The 19,830-nt window shown below is 44.3% G+C and overlaps 1 protein-coding gene across 12 annotated transcripts in view; it reads left to right on the top strand.

Moving 5' to 3' along the window:
• LOC125467259 (synaptic vesicle glycoprotein 2B-like) overlaps positions 1-19,830 on the top strand; it is a 186,532-nt gene that overhangs the window by 73,461 nt on the left and 93,241 nt on the right. For 2 of the 12 annotated variants that reach the window (XM_059639169.1, XM_048562858.2), the window contains exon 2: positions 18,397-18,479. The exons of 8 other annotated variants lie outside the window; for them this stretch is intronic. The gene's annotated coding sequence lies outside the window, so the exon portion shown is untranslated. Of the gene's footprint in view, positions 1-2,903; positions 2,967-18,396; positions 18,480-19,830 lie in introns of those variants that run through there. 2 more of the 12 variants (XM_048562865.2, XM_048562860.2) reach the window with 2 other exon arrangements.

Raw genomic sequence — 19,830 nt, 5'->3', positions numbered from 1 at the left:
CGTTCAGTACCAAATTATGCAAAGAAGGAGGAGAAGTAGACCATTCAGCCCTTCAAGCCTGTTCTGCATTCTAGTAGATCATACCTTATCTGTTTCTCAACTTCATCTGTTTGACTTGGTTCTGGACCCTTTAATATGCTGAGCAAGGCAAAGCCCATGAAACTCAGCAAGACCAGTACATAAGAAGAAAGAGTATGAGATTTTGACTATATTTGTGTGAATAAGTACTTGTTGAATGACCTTAGTATGGCCTTGCTCAAATTTTAATGTTACACTTCCTTGTCCTTAACTCACCCAACAGAGGAAATGTTTATCTCTATCTTATTTAATGAGCTTTAAGATCTCAATTAAACTTCTGTACTGAAGGGAATACAAGCCTTATTGTTGCAGCTTGTCCTTATAATTTAGCCAATCCAGTTTTTTGTGAAATGACAACATACTCTTTTTATAGTTCCAATATCCTTGTAATGTGCTGCACTCAAAACTCCTAATGCTACTTTTGTGACACTTTTCTTGTAATAATGATGCCCATATTTACCAATAGTTCCTTGAAAGTGTATGGCCCACGAGGACTATAGCAACTTTACCTTCATGTTTACATTGATAATGGAAAAACTGCACTCTGCAAGTTAGAACAAAAATACCAAAAACAAATTTTTGCATTGCCTTTAATGTTATTAGTTGTTACAAGCTGCTTTGGAAGAGTGTTATTGACCAAAATTTGACACTGGGCTATCTAGGGACAGCTGATGTCAAGCTTAGTCAAAAAAGTAGCTCTTACAGAGCATCTTAAAGCAGGTGAGAGGAAGAGGGGTGAAAAGGGTTGAGGAGGAAATTCCAGTCCTCAAGACCTAGGGCAGCTAAAGACATGGCTGCCAACGGTGCAGCAAAATAACAAGAAGCAAATAAATTAGGATACCTTAAAATATCTTCAGGAGCTTTATAAATAGACTGCACTTTGGGGACCTACAGCTGGTGGAAACTAATGGCAATCATTACAATGTTCATGGCTGCCTGGTGTCTGCTGCATTGCTGGATATTTGCCCAGTGCCACATGGTTTATTTTCCGTAGATGACTGAAGCGCATCCTTTGTTGACTTCATTTTGACACTGGTGTGTTTTTGCAGAGCTAACTCACTGCATGATCTTGAAATTACGCCTTCTTCCTTGAATTATTTACAATCAAATGGCTCCTTATCCCTCTCCTCCCCTCCAGAACTTATGTCTCTCTCCTACTAAGGCACTCACTCATCCTATTGTGTGACTTGACTACATCCAGGTATCTCTGTGTCTTGCCTGGAGGTCCACTCTTCAAGTATGAGCCTAAACAGACTATTCAACCCCATAAGTCAAACCCAATCTCATAGTCACCTCATAACCATTGGAAACTCTCTCTTTGCAGCACAGTAATCAAGAGCAGGAAAATTTGGCTCTCACTGTCCTTGATCATGAAATGCTGAGAGCAATTGAAGCAGTTTAGTAGCTGAGTTTAGCATAGACAGGGGATTGAACCTTGGATGCTTCCAATCGATGTGGATCAATACCAAATCTCACAGGGTTCTTGTCAGCTAAATCATTGACAGAGGTTAAGGCTTAACATAAAGATTGGAACTGACAAAGTAAATGCTCGCCTCTTGCTTCATCACTCTGAGCTTTGTTGGTAAAAGCCAACAACAAAGTGCTGGACTTGCCAGGCCGACTGCCTGTTTCACACACAAGTGCCCACCATTTCTAAACCTTCTCAGTACTTGGTTTCATTCTAACTGAGCAACGGTAAATACACATCAAAGCTGTTCATTAAGCATAGCACGCTGCCTGACCTTCCCCCTTCCCAGCTGCTCTCCTCACTGCAGCACAGATCCTAAGTGCAATACGATTAATTATAATGGGCCTTCAAGACCTGGAGGACTGTACTTATTTATCTGAAGTAAGGCTTGAGTAAGCTGTTTATCATGCTAGTTTTAGCTGTTCACCACATGTTGTGTGTGTGTGTATGACACTTAGTGAGCATAGTGCCTATATGAGAGCTTATAATCATTCATAAGAAGCAAGATTTTTTTCAAGGTAGCAATTGGATATGAGGGTGCTACTGATCAATACTTTTGACCTGTTTCACCAATTTACAATAACAACAATATATTTATATACCCCTTGTATGCACTACAACATCCTAAGGTGCTTCATAGCAGTGGCAATCAAGAAAAAGTGGATATATAACCACATGACGAGACATTAGGGCAGGTGATAAGAAACCACATCAAAGCAGTAAGTTTTAAGGTACATCTGAAATAAGGAAGAGGAAGAGGTGGAGGAGTTTCGGATCAAATACCAGAGTTTTGGACTAAGGTGGCTGAAGGGACAACCACCAATCATGGAACTATCTTTCCACAATGCTCCTAGTTCCCCTCTTCTCAGGAAACACATCTAATTACTCCTTCAGTTCATACATGCCATCAGCTTGATGTCACCCTTCCCAATTGACTTATTCCACTGCCCTATTATCCATAGACTGGAAAAATTCTGCATGGCTTCTGTACTTACATGAAGTGACCCAGTTCCTGTTGTGTGCTGCAATTGGAGATGAAACATTTTCTCTTCAGTAAGCATGTTAACTTCTTTCAACTGTTTTTGTCACTTTGTCCCCCTTTACTGAGAGGTTTGGCTCATGCTGGGTTTGGAGACCCATGGACACAGTTGCAAGTTTCTGAACTGCATCACATATTATTTCAGGTTCACTGTTACAGTTCACTGCCATAAGTGGATCCACTTCCTGACAATCAGGAGTATATTGCAACAGCCTGAATGTTCTCCTTTGTATTTATGAGACATTGGTTGTGTGTGCAGGAGCAATCATACTAATAACTCTCATTTTGCTCTGTCTACAGAATACGGTGATACTCTAAGTATCATTGTGGCCCCCCAGGCGACGCAAAATAAATTGAAAATTAACCAATGGGCATGAATGGGTAGGACACTGTTTTCACAATACCACTTAACTATTTCCTCTCATTTGTAGATATAAACCTGCTGTAGCCCGTTTCATTCAAAAGTTCAATCCTTCCCTTTCACACAACTTTCTCTGGTAAAGTTCAGATGAAGGGTCACTGGACTCAAAACGTGACTCTGTTGCTCTCTCTACAGATGCTGCAATACCTGCTGAGCTTCTCCAGCAACTTCTGTTTTTGTTTCTCTGGTAAAGATTAGCTTCCGGAACTTCCAATCAGAGCTACCAAGGAAGAAATTATTGGTTCAATGGAAAAACCAAGACAGTTGTGTAGTCTCAGAGATAGTAGGAACTGCAGATGCTGGAGAATCTGAGATAACAAGGTGTAGGGCTGGACGAACACAGCAGGCCAAGCAACATCAGAGGAGCAGGAAAGCTGACATTTTGGGCCTCGACATTTCTTCAGAAATGAAGAAGGGTCCATGCCCAAAACATCAGCCTTCCTGCTCCGATGATGCTGCTTAGCCTGCTGTGTTCATCCAGCTCTACACCTTGTTATCACAGTTGTGTAGTCTGTTCAGTCAGGCTGTAATGAATGAAATTCAATGTTTATGAGACAAATATAAAGACTTATCACATTGAGAGCCACACGATGCAGACTAAGCACATGCTTATATCTGTTTTCCTGGAATAAGTCACAACAAAGCCGGAGGCTAGACCTTGAGGAGTTCCATACCGAATTGCTGACCAGCTACCTCCTGCTCCTACTGCCTGCGTTAGGAGGTTTGGAAGGATTTGCAGGTTGACAAACAACCTGTTTATGAATGCACTTCTCTTAGCCTTCAACCCTAGACTGGCGCTCGCGCCCAGAGATTATGCCCCAAAATGCACCTTATTGTGACAGCCTTCAATGGGATCTACCCAATGCGTTTAATTGTCTCAAACTAATAGAACATAAAAAAAACTTGGCATTTTTGTTATGGATGATATTTGAGCCTGAAACATATCCCCTGCCTGCTTCTAAAAGATAACTCCATGTGATCCAAACTTAATATCAGATCAAGATAACAAAATTAACCAGAAAGTCCTTTTGAGGCTAAATGGATGCAAGTTGAAGTGCCACAGAGTACAATCTGCAACCAGAAGCTCACCTAAACGGCCAGCCTTCAGAAGTTGACCTATTCGATGAGTTTCAACAGATGGAGATATTGGACAAACCTAAATTTGCGCTCAGCTGATTTCACATTGAGACATATGCTCATTGACCAAGGCTTTCACGTTCCAGTTGGCTAAAACCTCTGATATATGATCTTCTTAGTACTTGGAGTTTGGACGAACATAGGACTGGAAAAGCCTCTGCAGTTTATCTGTGTGATTAATAACTCTCAATTTCACATGCCTTCAATCATTGAATTATGCTGAGGAAGGATCACCTTTTTGGGTTTTTGTATTTTTTTCTTCGCAGATGCTGCCAGATCTGCTGTGCTTTTGCATCAACTTCTGTTTTTGTAACTGATTTACAGGAATTGCAGTTCTTTTGGTTCTTTTCATCAAATTTCACTGTTATTTATTTGACATTTTTTCCACCATTGTTTCTCCGAAATATCCTTTTACATATTTATGACTATTTATATGAATTGGTTATATCTTAAACATCTATACACTTAGTCCCACCTGATTTGAAATCCATTTTAGAATTTGCAGCTACCTTGAATCACCTGGAGTTTTGTTTATCTATTTCCTGAAAGTGTCATCTCTTTTCAGTTTTTTTCATCCTGCCTGAATAATCCCAAACTCCTCTTTGCTTACCGCCTTAAGCTAGAGGGAGGCGAAGGCCTAGTGGTATTATCACTGGGCTGCTAATCCAGAGAGTCAGGTAATCTTCTGGGGAACTGGGCTCAAATCCCACTGTGGCAGATGGTAGAATTTGAATTATATTAAAAAGAATCTGGAATAAAGAGTTGGGGGGAGAAACTCATCTGGTTCACGGCTGTCCTTACTTGGTCTGGTCTACATGTGGCTCCAGATCCACAGCAATGTGGTTGACTCTTAAATGCCCTCTGGGCAATTAACACTGTTTAGCTAGTGATGCTTCATCCTGTGAATGAATCAGAGAATAAAAAGGTTTGAATGTCCTTTTGCGTAATGTCTCCAAAGCTTGGATACCATGGTAGTGCAATAAAATTGTCTTCAGTTCTCCAGTGAGTCTATATTGGTCAGAGATAGTCAGAACTGCAGATGCTGTTGTCAGAGATAACACAGTGTGGAGCTGGAGGAACACAGCAGGCCAGGCAGCATCAGTGGAGCAGGAAAGCTGATGTTTCAGATTGGGACCCTTCTTCAGAAATGGGCTTCTGAAGAAGGGTCCCGACTCAAAATGTCAACAAAACACCTGCTGTGTTCCTCTAGTTCCACACTGTGTTTGTATATGAGCCTGTATCAGTGCCTTGTACAACATCAAATCTCGAGAATTGTTCCATATTTTCTTGATTATAAAGCTTAAGATCCAATAGTTTGGCTTTACTGGCGCTGTAGATTGCACTATTCATTGGTTCCATAGGTCTATCCACTGCTAACCCCAGAGTTGATCTCTGGGTTGTGTTTTGTGGCCTAGTTCATTTTTCTGCTAATTATTTCATTTCCTCAGTTTCTTTACATTGCAATTGTTCATATTTAATTTAATTTGTAACTTATCGGGCCACCTTCCCAATCTATCCATATAACTATACCAGATCCGGATTGAGTGGGTGCTCAGTGACTAGCACAACTGTCTCAGAGAGGCAGGGATATGGTTTCCATTCCAGCCTTAGGAAACTGACTGTGTGAAGTTTGCACATTCTCCATGTCTGTATGAGATCCCGCCAAGTGCTCCAGTTTCTTCCCACAGTCAAAAGATGTGCAGTTTACATGGATTGGCCATGCTAAAAACAAATGTCTGTATTGTTCAGGGATGTATAGGCTAGGAGGATTAGCCATTGTAAAGTTGGGGTTATGGGAATACAGTAGAGACCTGGGCTTGGATGGGATGCTCTTCAGTGGGCCAGCGCAGACTTGATGGGCTGTTTTGCCTCCTTCTGCACTATTTGGGCTGTAATTATGAGTGCAAATCCTTTTCCCTAAAGCCTTAATTTTGTTTCTGTATCCAGCTACAAGTGATATCTAGTGGAATGGCACTCGCACTGATCATTCAAGATTGGCCCCTTATTGTAATGCCTTTCACCAATGAGCTTTGTTTCCATTTATGTAGCAAATTTACACATGACTTTTGAGTAGGAGTAGTCCATTCAGCCCTTTGAGCTTGCTTTGCTTTGAATAAGATCATAGAGTAATAGAGTCATACAGCATGGAAACAGACTCTTAGATACAACTTGTCCATAACGATCAGATATCCTGTATAAATCTAGTCTGATTTGCCAGCATTTGGCCCATATCCATCTCAACCCTTCCTACTCATATACCCATCCAGATACCTGTTAAATGTTATAATTGTACCAGCCTCCATCACTTCCTCTGACATCTCATTCCATATATGCACAACCCTCTGTGTGAAAAAGCTTGACCCTTAGGTCCCTATTATATTTTTCCCCTCTCTCCTTAAACCTATGTCCTCTAGTTTTAGACTTTCCTACTCCTGGGGAAAAGGCCTTGCTGATTTATCCTATCCATGCTCCTCCTGATTTTATAAACCTCTGCAAGGTCACTCCTCAGCCTCCGACACACCAGCTTATTCAGCCTCTCCCTGTAGCTCAGAACCTCCAACCCTGGCAACATCTCTGTAAATCTTTTCTGAACCCTTTCTGTTTTCACGACATTCTTCCTACAAGAGAGAGGTGAGAATTGCATACAATATTCCAATAATGGCTGAGCCAATGTCCTGTACAACTGTAACTTGACCTCTCCCAACTCCTGTGCTCAATGTACTGACCAATAAACGCAAACATACCAAACGTCATCTTCACGATCCTATCTACCTGAGACTGCACTTTCAAGGAACTATCCACCTGCAGTCCAAGCTCTCTTTGTTCAGTGATGTATCTGTTTGTGGTGTCATCTCCACTTTCCTGCCAAGTTCCCATAATGCTTGCTGGTCTATCGAACTTAGCTTTGAGTAAATTTGATGCCAAGCCAGTGCTGCTTCCTGCAACAGAGGAAACTAAAATTCTCGTTATTTCCATCCTGAGAAAGCAATCTGTTGTTGTGAAACTGTGTCCCCTTGTTATGGTCCCCCCTACAAGAGAAGGCTATTTTCTGGTATGTATCCTATCAAGTTTGTTCAGGATCTAATATATTTCAATATTATCTCCCAAGATAATCTCATCCTTTGAAACTCTATTGGGTAAAGGAACAATCTGTTCAAATTTCTTTGTTAAATAAGCCCTCATCCCAGGAAAGAGTCGAGTTGATTGTCTCACTGTTTCAAACCCCATTATACCACCTTGCAAAAAAAAAGACTAAATTTGGACAAAGTGCTACAAAAGTATTCTTGCTGAGGCCCTGCACAGCTGCAGTAAAACTGCTTCTTCCTGTCCTGCAGGCCTGACCAGTCACCCTCGGCCGACACATTCATCTGCCTAGCCGAACTCGTCCTCACCCTCAACAACATCTCTTTCGATTCCTCTCACTTCCAACAGACAAAGGGGGTGGCCAGGATACCCGCATTGGCCCAAGCTATGCCTGCCTCTTTGTTGGCTATGTGGAACAGTCCCTCTTCCGCACCTACACAGGCTCCAAACCTCACCTCTTCCTCCGTTACATTGATGTCTGTATCGGCGCCGCCTCTTGCTCTCAAGAGGAGCTCGAACAGTTCATCCACTTCACCAACACCTTCCACCCCAACCTCAAGTTCACGTGGGCCATCTCCAACACATCCCTCACCTTCCTGGATCTCTCAGTCTCCATCTCAGGTAACCAGCTAGAAACTGATGTCCATTTCAAGCCCACTGACCCCCACAGCTACCTCGAACACCCTCCTCCCACCCACCCTCCTGCAAAAATTCCATCCCCTATTCCCAATTCCTTCGCTTCTGCCGCATCTGCTCCCAGGATGAGGCATTCCACTCCCGCACATCCCAGATGTCCATGTTCTTCAAGGACTGCAACTTTTCCCCCCGCAGTGTTCGAGAACGCCCTTGACCGCGTCTCCCGCATTTCCTGCAATACATCCTTCACACCCCGCTCCCGCAACAACCGCCCTAAGAGGATCCCCCTTGTCCTCACATACCACCCCACCAACCTCCGGATACAACGCATCATCCTCCGACACTTCCGCCATCTCCAATCCGACCCCACCGCCCAAGCCATTTTTCCATCCCCACCCTTGTCTGCCTTCCAGAGAGACCACTCTCTCTGTGACTCCCTTGTCTGCTCCACACTGCCCTCCAACCCCACCACACCCGGCACCTTCCCCTGCAACTGCAGGAAATGCTACACTTGCCCCCATACCTCCTCCCTCACCCCTGTCCCAGGCCCCAAGATGACTTTCCATATTAAGCAGAGGTTCACCTGCACATCTGCCAATGTGGTTTACTGTATCCACTGTACCCAGTGTGGCTTCCTCTACATTGGGGAAACCAAGCAGAGGCTTGGGGACCGCTTTGCAGAACACCTCCGCTCGGTTTGCAATAAACAACTGCACCTCCCAGTCGTGAACCATTTTAACTCCCCCTGCCATTCCTTAGACGACATGTCCATCATGGGCCTCCTGCAGTGCCACAATGATGCCACCCGAAGGTTGCAGGAACAGCAGCTCATATTCCGCCTGGGAACCCTGCAGCCCAATGGTATCAATGTGGATTTTGCAAGCTTCAAAATCTCCCCTGCCCCCACTGCATCCCAAAACCAGCCCAGCTCGTCCCCTCCCCCCACTGCATCCCAAAACCAGCCCAGCTTGTCCCCACCTCCCTAACCTGTTCTTCCTCTTGCCTATCCCCTCCTCCCACCTCAAGCTGCACCTCCATTTCCTACCTACTAACCTCATCCCGCCTCCTTGACCTGTCCATCAATCGCCTCAACCTCTCCCCCACAGAACGTGCAGCACTCCACTCCCTCTGCTCCAATCCCAACCTCACCATAAAACCCATGGACAAGGGAGGCACAGTTGTGGTATGGCGCTTTGACCCCTCCCTGGACATTCCTATCCCCGCCCTACCTCCCCACCTATGCTCTCCTCTCCATCTATCTTCTTTCCTCTCCATCTTTGGTCCGCCCCCCCCGCTCCCTATTTATTTCAGAACCCTCTCCCTGTCCCCCTCTCTGATGAAGGGTCTAGGCCCGAAACATCAGTGTTTGTGCTCCTGAGATGCTGCTTGGCCTGCTGTGTTCATCCAGCTCCAAACTTTGCTATCTCTGCAGTAAAACTTCCCCACGTTTATATTCCTTTCCCCTGTCCATAAAGGGCAGTATTCCAGTTGCCTTCCTGATCATTTCTCATACCTGCTCAGCATCTCAGAAACTTGCAAACTCCTTGCTTTTGTCACATGGAATCAACAGCTGAGCTGAAATCTAAATGCAAAACATCTTTAGAATCGACCACGTCTGAAAACAAAACAGGTACTACAGCCACATTGCCTTTCTGAGTACCTGCCTATGGAACCGGATCATCCCCAACGGACTACAGTCTACATTTACGCCTTCCCTATTTGGTCCCAACCGCAACGACTGCTACATTCAGAACATTGACATCCTACAGAAGCGTTCATCTCTGCGACTCCCGAAACATACACTTGCTGCAATGTGCTGGCATCTCCAGATACTACAATTAAACCTGCCCCAGCTCAGAGCCTCCCTCTCCCAGACCTGCAAATGACCTCTTCTGTTTTTTTTTATTCTTCGTAAGACCCACAACCTGAACTCACAATTCTACTCTGCTTTATTGGACACAAAAAACCGAAAGTACTTTAAACTTACTGGTGCCTGCCGCCCTACCCAGGACCTTCCCCACCATGTGCTTGCCGCCATTGGCCATGTGGCCACCTTCGGAGCACCAATGGTTTCCACGGATGATGTCACATCCGCCGCCGCCCGGTACGCCACTCCCAGTACAGCCCACGCCATCGACACCGCTGCTGAAGCCGCTGCCAAGGCTGACGACACAGACATCGAGGACTCTGCTGCCACCCACGTCAAAGATTTACTGGCCTATGTCGCTCCGCCCACCGCTGACGTTGCTCCGCCCACCACCTCCATAGCCAGCAGCTCCAGAGGAGACTGTAGTACCCCGCCCTGCTGAGTCTTCACCATCCGCAACCCCCCCCAGACCAACCCCTTACTGAGGACGAACGGTCAGTCCTCAGTAAATGGCTCACCTTTGTCCCCCTCTACCCAAACATCGAATACCCGCTCACGATTGGACACTGAACAGTTTTTCCTCCGTCTCTGCACTTACTTCTCTGACCGTGAGCCTAACCCTCCCCCTACTGACCCCTTCTCCCGCCTCCAACACACACCCTCCTCCTGGACACCACCCCAAGGCCTACTACACTCCCTCGACCTCTTCATCTCCAACTGCCGTCGAGACATCGATTGCCTCAACCTCTCCCCCACAGAACATGCAGCACTCCACTCCCTCTGCTCCAATCCCAACCTCACCATCAAACCCACGGACAAGGGAGGCACAGTTGTAGTATGGCGCACTGACCCCTACATCGCTGAGGCTAGATGCCAGCTCTCTGACACCTCCTCCTACCACCCCCTTGATCATGACCCCACCCCTGACCATCAAACCATCATCTCCCAAACTATCCAAAACCTCATCACCTCAGGTGACCTCCCACCCACAGCCTCTAACCTTATCATTCCCCAAACCCGCACTGCCCGCTTCTATCTCCTTCCCAAAATCCACAAACCTGACTGCCCTGGTCGACCCATTGCTCCACCTGCTCCTGCCCCACCAAACTCATCTCCAACTATCTCAAGTCCATTTTCTCCCCCTTGGTCCAGGAATTCCCCACCTACATCCGTGACACCACCCATGCACTAACCTCCTCCAAAGCTTCCCATTATCTGGTCCCCAACACCTCATTTTTACTATGGATGTCCAGTCCCTATACACCTGCATTCCCCATGCTGATGGCCTAAAGGCCCTCTGCTTCTTCCTATCCCGCAGGCCGACCAGTCCCCCTCCAGTGACATCCTCATCCGCTTAGCAGAACTCGTCCTCACCCTCAACAAATCTCTTTCAATTCCTCCCACTTACTACAGACGGGGGTGGCCATGGAAACCCGCATGGGCCCAAGCTATGCCTGCCTCTTTGTAGGTTACGTGGAACAATCCCTCTTCCGCACCTACACTGGCCCTATCCCCTACCTCTTCCTCCGTTACGTCGATGAATATATTGGCGCCGCCTCATGCTTCCACGAGGAGCCTGAACAGTTCATCCACTTCACCAACACCTTCCACCCCAACCTTAAGTTCACCTGGGCCATCTCCGATACCTCTCTCTCCTTCCTGGACCTCTCTGTCTCAATCTGTGGCATCCACCTGGATACTGATATCCATTTCAGACTACCGACTCCCACAGCTGCCTCTAGTACATCTCCTCTCATCCACCTTCCTGCGAAAGTGCCGTCCCCTTTTCCCATTTTCTTCACCTCCGCCGCGCCTGCTCCCAGGATGAGGCATTCCACTCCTGGACATCCCAGGACCGCAAGGACCGATACTTCCCCTCCACAGTGGTCGAAAATGACTTCGGCCATGACTCTCACATTTCCCCCAACTCATCCCTCACACCCCCTCCCCGCAATAACAACCAAAACAGAATCTCCCTCACCCTCACGTACCATCCCACCAACCTCTGAATCCAACACATCATCGTCCGACACTTCCGCCACCTGCAATCTGACCCCACTACCAAAGATATTTTTCCATCCCCGCCCTTATCAGCTTTCCGGAGGGGCCACTCTCTCAGTGACTCCCTTGTCCGCTCCACACTCTCCTCCAGCCCCACCACCCCCGGCACCTTCCCCTGCAACTGCAGGAAGTGCTACACCTGCCCCTACACCTCTACCCTCACCCCCATCCCAGGCCCTAAGGAGACCTTCCACATCAAACAGATGTTCACCTGCACATTGGCTAATGTGGTATACTGCATCCGCTGTTCCCATTGTGGTCTCCTCTACATCGGGGAAAATAAGCGGAGGCTTTGGGACCTCTTTGAGGAACACCTATGCTCGGTTCGCAATGAACAACCACACCTCCCTGTCGTGAACCATTTCAAATCCCCATCCCACTCCTCGGATGACATGACCATCCTGGGCCTCCTGCAGTGCCACAATGATGCCACCCAAAAGCTGCAGGAACAGCATCTCATATTTCGCTTGGGAGCCCTGCAGCCCAAGGGTAACAATGTGGACTTCACAAGCTTCAAAATCTCCCCTTCCCTGACCGGATCCCAAAACCAGTCCCACCTAAAGTCCCACCACCATCTCCTACCCGCTAACCTCATCCTGCCTCCAAGACCTGTCTGACCTCCCTGAACTGACCTATCCCCTCCCTAACTCCCTACTCGCACTCACCTTTATTCGTGCCATCCCCGCCTCTTTGACGTGTCTGTCTCCTTTCCACCTATCTTCTCCTTTATCCATCTTCTATCCGCCTCCCCCTCTCTCCCTATTTATTTCAGAATTCCCTTCCCCTCTCCCATTTCTGAAGAAGGGTCTCAACCTGAAACGTCAGCTTTCCTGCTCCTCTGATGCTGCTTGGCCTCCGGTGTTCTACAACTGCTCTTCACCTTGTTGTCCAATCCTTAGAATATCCTTGGTCACCTCAACCACATCCAGGCCAAATAGGTTCATTTCCCTTACGGTCAATTCCTCATTTGCACAACAGGCTGAGTGCCTTTCCAGTTTACCTGTACATTTGCTGAATTTGCGTCACTGCTGCAGCTATTCTCCCTCAAGTTCGAAAACCCTGGCTAAGTGAGGAACTCTACATCTCACATTTTATTGTTCAGCTTTACCTGTTGTTGAGCATCCATTTTCTTCATGTCGTTGACTGGTGAAATTATCCATGTGTCATCACTCCCCCATGTGGTCATATCTTCATATTCCACTACCTATTATTTGCTGCACTGCTATCTGCACTGAATTTTCATTTAACGTGCTCTGCATTCTACTATGATATTCAGCTTGTGCATCTTTTCCATCCTCATTGTTCTTTATTTTTCCTGTTTCTTGTTCAGAGCCCTTTGTCCCTCCCTCTTGACTTATTTGTTTAGTCCTTAAACAGTAACTAATTCCTCCTCCTGACACTGATGTTGCATCATTTCTGTTCTTAAACTGGTTTAAAAGTGCATTGCCGTAATGTTAATCTCCAACACAATGAGGAAAGAAATAATGAGCTAGAACTTACCAAGCCCTTATCACAGCATTCAGAAGCAGCATGTCACAAACAGTGAATAAACTTTGAAATGCAGGGCTGCTGTTTTGTATGCAAAGAGATAGACACATTGCACACTGACAAAGTCTCACAAGCAACAGCATGCTTTCTTTAAAGTGTTTTGCACAATGAAATCTTGTGACCTAGAATTCATTGCCTGCAGCCAGTTGAGGCAGATTCATTTGTAACTTTCAAAAGAGAATTGGGCAGAGACTTTGGAAGAAATGAAATTGCATAGCTGTCCTGAAGAGCAGAGGAGTAGAATTTATTAGATAGCCTGATCAAAGGGCCAGCACAGGCAACATGGACCAAATGGCCACCTTTTGTGCTGTCGTCATTCTGGGAAAGTGGAGTTAAGGTCAAAATCAAAAAAAAATTATGGTTTTACTGAATGAAAGATCAGCTTTGATGAACCAAATGGCATATTCCTGCTCCTATGTATGATGATCTTGTGATCATTCTATGTACAAATAGTTGAGAAGTGATTTTCAGTCTTTTTTTCCCATGTAGGCAATGTCCCTTTAACACAGATCTGGAAATACATGGATACTGCAGTAATCGTTACTGAAGAATATATCATTTCAAGGTTAATAATAGAACAGCCATTAATGCTACTAATAAAAAGGCAACTTTGTCTACACCATGAAATTAGAGAACATTTCTCAAAGGATTTGGACAATCTAGCCTCAGCTCAGTAGAATGAGTTGGCAATGCCAATGAAAGCACTTTACTTCTCCCTTTATCATTAATTTCTTTCAATTTATTTGACTTGAGACACTCCCCATTATCCATCTTCTATCCGCCTTAGCAACTCTTCATTATCTTGTTCAAGTCTCCTCAGGTAAGAGAAGCTTGAGCGTTTCAATACACGTATGTTTAAAGGCTGTCACACATTTCATGCAAAGGCACATGACTACTAAAAGTCAGTCAGCATTTCTTATCTCATCTCATTAAGGATAATGATTTGATTTCCTTTGTACAAAATGCCATCTTGGGCTATTCCCTCGACTCTCTAAAGCAACAGGTACATCCGTCCTAAGATAATAAAATGTGAGGCTGGATGAACACAGCAGGCCAAGCAGCATCTCAGGAGCACAAAAGCTGACGTTTCGGGCCTAGACCCTTCATCAGAGTCTAGGCCCGAAACGTCAGCTTTTGTGCTCCTGAGATGCTGCTTGGCCTGCTGTGTTCATCCAGCCTCACATTTTATTATCTTGGAATCTCCAGCATCTGCAGTTCCCATTATCTCTGGTACATCCGTCCTCATGTTTTCAGGCTGTCCTTCCCTTACTACATTCTGTAGGTGCTTGTCTTACAGATTCAATGTCTCAGCTCGGTTAATGACTTCCAAAGTATGTCAGGATGTTGCTTTTCATTGAATCTGAAAGATTTCATGCTCTGCCTAAGCACACTTAACAAGAGAGTGCTGCTCTGACAGCATGTCAGCAATGTGTATCTCTTTCCCTTACTTGTGTGCCATGTTCAGATGATACCTCCGCAAATGTAGTAACGTTCTTCACAAGTGCTTTGAAACAAATAGATGAGAAAGATGCTTTGAAGTAGCTTGTGGTTGGATGCCACTGTCTCTTTGATAGTCCCAAGTAGGTTTTAATTAAATAAAATGATTAACTGTGGATGCTAAAAAATCTGAAACAAAAACAGAAATTGCTGGCAAAACACAACAGGTCTGACTGCGTCTGTGGAGAGAAAGGAGACTGATGTTTTGAGTCCAATGACCTTTCTTCAGGTTTTAACTAAAATGTTAATAATCAAAAACCGCAGCTAGGTATTCTTTCTCAATTTGAGCAAGACTGGACTTGGGTGGAACATTATAGCTCAAAGATGAACCAGTTGCATTTGATTCAGTGTTAATTGTACAGCTTACATTAACACTTTGAATCAAATGCAACTGGTTCATCTTTGATCTATGTTGTTCCACCCAAGTCCAGGCTTGCTAGCATCAGAATGCAAAGGGACTTCACCTGTGGCAGTGTGGATGCTCAGCATTGTCATTGTTACCATTTGTTATTTGATTCTATTGAAGGCTTTTCCTTGTCCTGTGCCCCAGTGCTATTGTACATCCTTAGCAGTGTACCCATGTAGAAGTACCCTCACTGATAATAAGTGAAGCAGAAGCATTGCTAAATAGTTCACAAATCCAATGGATCTTTACACTTTTTTCACATTTGTTGATCCCTGCTACAGCTCTCACCTTATTAGGATCTGTTAGGATCTCACTGTCAGTATATGGCCTATGTGCTTGACTTCAAGCATCTTAAGTGCATCTTTTTCGTTGCACTAATCTCGTTGCATTGTCCCCAAACAATAGTGGAAATAATCTTTTGTGTTTGACTCCCTCAAACATTTTCAGAATTTTGAACAAGTCTGTGAGATCTTTGGATGGCTTTCTTTGCTCTAATGTTGATGCAGACCAATTTTTCAAATGTTCATCAGGCCTGTGTTCTCCCATTCTTTGAAATATCCAAATGAATTTCATTGTGTGTTTTTGGTGACTTTAATGTGTCTCTTGTGAAAGGGGTCTGAATATTCCACAGTAATGCAAATGTATTGAATCAATTAATCAGAATCAAAACTGTTTCTTGCTTTTGGAGTTAATGAAAGGCAATTGACAGTTGCTCATTGATAATTTGCACCTTTCCTCCTTTTATGGGAAGACATGGTTTCAAAACCTGTCTCCAGAGAACTGGACACATGATCCAATGTGACATGCCCAATGCAAGACTGAGGGAGGAACGGGGCATATATTTCAATGGATTTTTCCAACTTGAGACCCAGTCAGCTCACTCAAGCTTGGTCAATATTTTTACCGGAACCACTATCACTACAAACAGACTATGTAGTCAGTAGTGCGCAGCGAGGTATTTATGGAATCATGGTATGCAGAAATTGTCTTCCACATTTCGTACATTGCAACAGTGATGAGTTCTAAAGTGCTGGGAAATCTTGACGTTCTGAACAGTATAAAGTAAATGCAAGCCAGTCTTTTCTTTTGTTTAAATTATATTACAATTATATTTACTTACACTTATCTAATATGAAATGTCAATGTGTGGAGAGCGAGAGAACAACCAACAAAGACTATTAGCTTTATCTTTTCAATCAACTCCATCCTACTCCAGAGGAACAGAGGGATCTTGGGGTGTTTGTCCACAGATGCCTATAGGTAGGAGGGCAGGTTAATAGGATGGTTCGAAAGGCATAAGGGACACTTACTTTTATCAGATGTGGTATAGATTATGAGAGCAGAGAGATTATATTGGAGCTGTACAAAACATTGGTTAGGCATTTCTGGCGACTCTGCTGCAGGAAGGTTGTGACTCTGGAGGGAATGCAGAGGTGATTCATTGGGATGTTATCTGAGTTGGGCATTTTAGCGATGAAGAAGGCTGGGTATGCTTGAGTTGCTTTCTTTGGAGCAGAGGGGGCTGAGGCAATGGGTCAAGTGCCAGAAAGTGGGATTAGCATAAAAAGATTAGCACTAACTAGATGGGCCAAAGAGCCTCTTTTGCATGGTATCATTCTCTGACTCATCCCTTTACTTTCTTACTCTAACCACCCCAGCACTTTACCTCCATTACCATGGAATTCAATTTTCTGACAGACTTTTGATCAAATGCTCTTTCATTGGACAAATGTATCACATCCGTTTGTTTTTTTGATTAGGTTAGTTGAAGATGACCTTCCCTATCCAATCAGTGCTGCTTGTCCCTGGCTAGCCCATAATCTTCTAAATGTCTCTCACATTTTTTCCAACACAGACATGAAGCTACTGATCTCTAGTCACCTGACATATCATTGTTTTTTTAAATATTTAAATGGATTGGAACAATTACCTCCCTGCAGTTGCTAAAATATATTTCCAGTCTCCAGAGAATTATAGTTAGCCCCTCTTCATTTTCTTCATTAACCTTCCTAACTATTCTGTAAACTAAGCCATTCAAGCTTGGCAAATTGCCAAGTTTAAGTTGCATTAGCACTATTTAATGTCCATATCGTTTAACAGTTCTCCCATGTCCGTCCTTTATGCTCCTGTAGACTTCTTTTCACTTTGATACAGAGACATAATTGAGCCAAGGGGAGGCAGGAGGTAGGAGAATGACTAAATGTTTCATCTTAAGGACAGTGCCTGTGACACTGCAGAATTCCGTCAGTGCTGTATTGGAAGTTCTGTCCATATTATAAAACAAAAATTAAAACTTGCATTGACATAGCTTCTTACATGACCTTAGGAAGTCCAACGGGGTGAATTTTTTGAGATCTAGTTGCTACTGTAATGTAGAAAGCAAGGCAGTGAATTTCTATGCAACATAATTCCACAAACACCTGTAAAACAAAGTCCTGTTGATTTGGTTTAAAATAATGTTGGTTGAGTGATAGATATTGATTAGTTACCTTGTTGTGGCCTTTACCTCCAGAAGGGTATTTGTACCTGATGTGGCAATACTAATGTTAGCTCTTGCAAGATTTTTAAAAGTTCCTTTATTCATTGATGGAATGAAGATATCGCTGGCCAGGGCAGCATTTATTGCCGACCCCCAATTTCCCAGACGGCAGTTAAGCATCAACCACATTGCTGTGGGTCTGCAGTCATATGAGGCCAGATCAGGTAAAGATGGCAGGTTCCTTCCCTAAAGGACATTATTCAACCAGATGGGTTTTCCCTGACAATCGATTCATGGTCGTCATTAGATTTTTAATTCCAGATATTTTATTGAATTCAAATTTCACCATCTGCCATGGCAGGATTCGAACTCAGGTCTCCAGAATGTTATCTGGATTAGCAGTCCAGCGCTAATACCACCAGGCCATTGCCTTCCCAATGAGGTGAATCCTCTTGATGTGGGTAATGTGACATTTAAAGATTCAACAGTCATTTATTACAGCTCCTGATTGCACAAGTATGACAATCTCAGATCCTTTGCTGTTCAGGCACAATGAAGCTATTTGGTCACAAGTAATATGTTTATCTCTGGCGCCTAAATCTCAAACTTATCGTCCATAAATTCAGAAGAAGCCTTATTGGACTAAATTCTTTAACTCTGTTTTTGTCCCCAAAGATGCTGCCACACCTGCTAAGTTTCTCCAGCACTTCCTGAGTGTACTTAGGCATGTGTTGCCAATTCAACAATTATACAACCAGGTAAGAATAAACTTTACAAAATTAACTTAAACTTCAGCATGGCACCTCGGAGGTTTGACAACTTAATGAATCTGGTGATTAAGTACCCATCTGGAAAGGCTCATTTCCAACGTTGCTTTTAGTTGATAACTTTGTCGTCTTCCTGCTGGCTACTGTCACTCAACATCAACATATAATCCTTCATGTGCAATTAATGCATTGTATTTTGGATTGAGCTGGCCCCTGCTGCTTTATGATGCTGCATCATGGTTCATAATGACTTTGTATGATATGGAATGGCTACATATTCTAGAAACAATTGAAAGTAAACGAGTATTTGTATCTGTATTTCTAAATCGCACTCTCTGTCCAGCACACAGTTTAGGTATCGTGACTTGCTCACTAGTAATACATCATTTTAATTCTCTTATTCTTTTTATTCATTTGTGGGATGTGGGTGTCGCTGGCTGGGCCCAGCATTTCTTGACCTTCCCTAGGTGCCCTTGAGAAGGTGGTGGTGAGTTGCCTTTTCGAACCGCTGCAGTCCACCTGCTATAGGTTGATCCACAGTGCCATTAAGGAGGGAATTCCAGGATTTTGACCCAGCGACAGTGAAGGAACAGCATATATTTTTGTAACAGCGGGACGTTGGATGCCTTCAAGGCAGAGATCGACAAATTCTTGATCTCACAAGGAATCAAGGGCTACGGGGAGAGTGCAGGGAAGTGGTGTTGAAATGCCCATCAGCCATGATTTAAATGGCGGAGTGGACTTGATGGGCCGAATGGCCTTATTTCCACTCCTATGTCTTATAGTCTTATGGTCTTATATTTCTAAGTCAGGATGATGAGTAGCTTGGAGGGGAGCTTGGAATATTCCTAGCTTCTGGCCTGTTCTTGTAGCCAGTGCATTTATGTGGTGAGTCTAGTTCAGTTTCTGGTCAATGGTAACTCTCAGGATGTTGATAGTAGGGTATTTAGTAATGGTAACACCATTGAATGCCAAGGGAAGGTGGTTAGATTGTCTCTTATTGGTGATGGTCATTGCTTGGCATTTATGTGGCACAAATGTCACCTGCCACTTGCCAGTCCAAGCCTGGATATTGTTCAGATCTTGTTGCATGCGAACATGGACTATTTCAGTATCTGAGGAGTCACGAATGGTACTGAACATTGTGCAATCATCGGCGAACATCCCATTTCTGACCTATGATGGAGGGAAGGTCATTGATGAAACAGCTGAAGATGGTTGGCTCTAGGACACTACAATTGGGAACTCCTACAGAGATGTCCTGGAGTTAAGATGACTGACCTCCAACAACTACAACCATCTTCCTATGTGTCAGTTATAACTCCAACCACCGGAGAGTTTG

This window comes from Stegostoma tigrinum, chromosome 33 (genome assembly GCF_030684315.1).
Source record: "Stegostoma tigrinum isolate sSteTig4 chromosome 33, sSteTig4.hap1, whole genome shotgun sequence".
In the NCBI taxonomy this organism is placed as follows: domain Eukaryota; kingdom Metazoa; phylum Chordata; class Chondrichthyes; order Orectolobiformes; family Stegostomatidae; genus Stegostoma; species Stegostoma tigrinum.
Note: the sequence above shows the minus strand (reverse complement) of the source record. Positions and strands in the feature narration are given on the sequence as shown.